Source organism: Lolium rigidum, chromosome 3, assembly GCF_022539505.1.
Source record: "Lolium rigidum isolate FL_2022 chromosome 3, APGP_CSIRO_Lrig_0.1, whole genome shotgun sequence".
In the NCBI taxonomy this organism is placed as follows: domain Eukaryota; kingdom Viridiplantae; phylum Streptophyta; class Magnoliopsida; order Poales; family Poaceae; genus Lolium; species Lolium rigidum.
Window position 1 is genome coordinate 1742674 of NC_061510.1, and position 4614 is coordinate 1747287.

Here is a 4614-nt window from a genome sequence, read left to right on the forward strand (position 1 = left end):
TGCAGAGACCACCAGATATGCACAATATTTTGACACTTTTGTGGCAATGTCATGATGGAACTTGACTTCCGTTCCCTCATTTTGGCAAGCATTGTTTTTCACTGTTGCCATCTCACAGTAACAAGTTGCTATGTGCCAAGTCATAATAAGGTGTGTCTGATTCTCCTTCCAATAGCAGATTTTATCTGAGTACATATCATCTCCACAAGCCCATAAGAGGTTTTGTGCTCCATTGGACACCAATGCTGATTTCCCATTTGTTAGCTTGCCACGAGTACGTATAAGTGAGCGGATAATTGCCTCTTTTATTTCTGCTGGCAACTCAATAGGTTCACCAGCAGCCATGCAGACCGTTGATGCACCATAACTTTGGTGTATGAGATTTGCGTCTGTAAGATTAATGAATTGGTTGCTGATCTGATAAACTTCCCAAACTTGTTGAGTACTTTACCCTCTTTCTTGGAGCGAACAGGATTGCAGCTGACTGATTCAAGTAAAGAGTATTGCCCAAGCTTGTGTCTCTAGTAGTGTTTGTCTGACGCACATTGAACACCAATCTTTGTAAGTAGCTCTTTTAATCTCATCATGCAACTTACTCTTGTGTTTGATATTGGTTGTTGTTTGAGAAACTGACAAACAAACGATACTCTGGCCCAAATGGCCGTCTAGTAAAGTAGCAGCTGTAGCAATTCAAGCAAAGCAGCACATGCAAGTATCGATAAGGTGATCACAACCTCAGTTGTGTTGTTCAAAACAAGAGACCCATCTTCATCGCAAAGAATGATCAATACACGACTGGCAACACCATATGCTGTAAGAGATATGCAGGTGAGTGAAGCTAAGGACCAGAATGTTGCAGCTCTTGATCCATAATAAATGACAGCGTACTTGGTGAAGTGGAAATCATAGATAGGAGAAGATGAAAACCCTATTGTAGTCTGTGGCATTCTCCGATAGGAGACCCTTGAAGACAAAATCATGCGCCTTTTTTCTGGATTCGCCACAAGCAAACCCAAAGCAGCGCCTATTCAACAGATGAAAAAGTGAGAAGGAAAAGCAAGTGTATTTTAGCTCTAGGCCTATAGAACGATCATTGCACTGCCATATCTTCTCTATGTCAATGACATCGTCATCCTCCACTGTTATAATCGTGTTGTATATGATGGGGCATCAAACTTGGACTTTCTGAGGGGCCAGTCAACCAGGTAATGGCAACCTTCCATTGTGGATGGAACAAATTCACCCTTGGTGTGCTCTTCATACATGTATCAGCAACCAATCTATAAAACTTCCATGAGCCCGTTGCCAACTGACATACTGTTACTCTATGCAAAGATTTTACTAGAGCAATAAAAAGCAGGTATATAACCGGGAGGGTAAATAAACCTTTCAGCTGTCTATTCTCAATCGAGTAGTTAACATCAAAGTTACCATCACTTGAGGATACTTTGATCAAAAGCAACCCAACATACCCATGTAAGAGCGCAGCCTGGCATATGTGTCTCATGTCTAGCCTGTTGTCACCGAGAGTATAAGCTGTCAGAGTCAGCAGAACCATAAAGAATGCCGAGAGATATGGCCCAAATGGGATACATGCTGCTCTTCACCGCAGAAGATTGCATTGAACCTAATATGTATGTTATCAATGAGGATGATAATGTATATATGGCCAAGACACCTTTCTGGATGAACCAGTTTCTGCGCCGGCGACGGTATGAACCAAAGGTAGCGAGGAACAAGAAGGCGACGCTAGCCAGCAATACAAGTACTTCTATGCGGATGACTGTCCCCCTTGAGGTCTTCCACAAGTATCTTGCATACTGTGATAAGGTAGTTACTGTAGCATTCCCAAGATGGTTCTCATTCTTGAACATCTTGCAGTAATCATTAACCTTCAATGAATAGATTGATGTATTCACATATTCGTGCGGTAATTGCAGGTATGTCTGTCTAAGAGATAATTGGTCTAAAAGGTTACTCTTCGTAACTAATACGAATATATCCTTTTTTATAGAAACCAAAACAACCAAGAGTTAGACAAATTTATAGAAGGAAACTACATACCTTGTCATTACTCATTTCCTTAAGTCGGTTCGAACTGCCTGCACTGGACTGTAATTTTCTTCTTTCCTCGAGCACTCTCCAGTTTCCACAGGTTTAGGATGCAGACCGGATATGCTGCAAATGGTTCTCAGGTTTGTGATGCAGATCGGATATGCTGCAAATGGTTCTCAGATAAGTGCAATCAGACATTCAGACATGTGTATCAATATCACCTATTGGGAGGTGACAAGCTGACCTTTTTAAAAGCCTCGCAATCTGAGATCTGAGCAGCTCAACTATACATATTCTATTGGCCATATCTCGGGGTTCAGATCCGTCTGATTCTTTATTCATGCAGAACATGGCTTCGTTTATCATCGTCTTGATTCTAGGAAAGAAGACTTGACAATTTTCAAATGGTACGATTGAAAATTAGTGAGCAATAAATTCGTCCCCTCCCAGGTTTCTCGAACAAAATAGTTACCTGGCTCCTGCGGCGAGGATGACTCACACGACACGGGGAGACACTGACCGGAGCAACGAGGCGCCTCAAGCGGCTCAAAGGACGTTCTTGGCACGCGCCATTTGGGCGGCTCCCGGAGCTCCGCTCGCCGCACCTCCCTCGTCCCGTCAGTTGCACGCTGCTCCGTCGGCCTCCCCTCATCTCCACGCCTCAGTCTCAGCATGCTGGACATCGGGAGATCCACATGCAACTCCGCTCCTCTCCTTCCTCCTGCCACGCCCATCGAAGCCGCTGCTGTCCGCGAGCAGAAGCCCAGCGGACCAGGCTTGGCCGGCGCGGCACTTTCACAAGCCGCCAATCAGATCAGGTGACATGCACCTTTTACATGTCACACCGACATGCGGTCTAAATCCAAATTTAAATATTGCCAAAAAATCTGAAAAAAATCATGCATGTTCACAGCACATATTAAGATAACCTCTAAAAATTTTAGATCAAAATTCGAAACATACATCGAGAAACAAAAAAGAGAAACTCAGATGTCAATAGTCTATAGAGAAACTCAGATTTGAATTCGGTAACTATTCATGACAGATTTTTCTTTTTTTGTTTCTCGATGTATGTTTCGAATTTTGATCTAAAATTTTTAGAGGTTATCTTAATATGTGCTATGAACATGCATGATTTTTCTCATTTTTTTCGCAATGTTTAAATTTGAATTTAGACCGCATGTCACACGGTAACATGCAAAAGGTGCATGTCACCTGATCTGTGTCCGCTGCGGTTCCCTTTCGAGCTCCGCAGGTGGCCGTCACTGTATCACACCAGGAGAACGAGACGGAATCTCGCCATACATATATAAAATTAATAAATCTTGCAATTTTTAGCAAAAGTTTTTTTTCGTCTATCTTCATAGAAAATAAAATCAAGAAAAAATACCACGAAATTTTTCACGAAAACAAAAAGTCTAGAGCTTGGAATCACGCAAGAGGAGCCACAAAGACCAAAGGCTAGTGGCGCACCACTAGGGCCTACTTGGCCCTTGAGTTTCGCCTCATCTCCATCTTTCGTTTATATACCCTAAAAACCTACCCTGCCCGAAGCCACGGAGTTTTTCGTGAAACAGAGTGTCGCCACATCCACGATCTTCGTTTCGAGGGTAAGGTTGACCCTATTCTCCACTCCTGTGAGGGGGATTTTGAGGGCTTATTTATCATCACCGTCACCAACATCATCACCAACAATCATGTGCTCACTCTCCATCATCATGAATGAGTAGTTCTGTGTAGGTATATAAGGTGGATGGAGTTTGGATGAGATTGATCACGTAATCATCCGTATGTATCGAAATTTAACGTATTCGTCTTGAGGATATTCATGTATGAGTGTTGGTACACCTATACTATGTTTAATGCTTGTTGGTAGGACCCGAGTGACATGATTTTAATACTGAACCTATATTGCTATATCATATATATAATATTGGTATTTATACGCAAGGTGTATTGCTTATTATTATGTTAAACCTACGAATCCCTAAAGTGACAGTTAGGGAAACCCAAACGGAATATGTGATAGTTCGAGGATATTGTGTATTCATGAAATTTAATGCTCTGTTCCGAGCTATTCAAAATGATAAACCTTAATTTTATGTAGTTCCAAATTGGCCCCGATGAAATGGGTAGGTAGGGCAAAAAATATTATGCAAATTATCTTCTTAGTATGCATAATTATATTTGGATCACACATCTACACGCAACTGAATTACAAATATGTGCTATGTTATTAGGATTACATTATATGATCAGTATTATTCATGCAACAACCCGCTATCACCTCATGCTTACGGTTTTAGTTACTGAAAGTTACACATCTTTACTTCTGGTGAAAACTAGACATTTAGTTCTATTGTCTACTACGTATTTACTGCTTTGAATCAACAACTACAAATCACCGTTTTCTCGATGAATTTATTGATATATACGTGTGGTTGAGAGTGACGTCTCAATGGCTAAAATCTTATTGGTATTCTTGTGCTCCCCTTGAATCGAACTATAAATTTGGGTAACACTTCTTACGAAAGATTTCAACAATCCCTTATACTTGTA

The 4614-nt window shown here is 41.3% G+C and overlaps 1 long non-coding RNA gene across 1 annotated transcript; it reads right to left on the bottom strand.

Moving 5' to 3' along the window:
* Positions 1-2068: 2068 nt before the first annotated feature.
* Positions 2069-2669, bottom strand: LOC124699233. The gene is made up of 3 exons (XR_007001324.1): positions 2528-2669; positions 2300-2431; positions 2069-2178 (listed from the first exon to the last, which is right to left on the bottom strand). It is a non-coding gene; the product is annotated as an uncharacterized LOC124699233 (long non-coding RNA).
* Positions 2670-4614: the final 1945 nt, after the last annotated feature.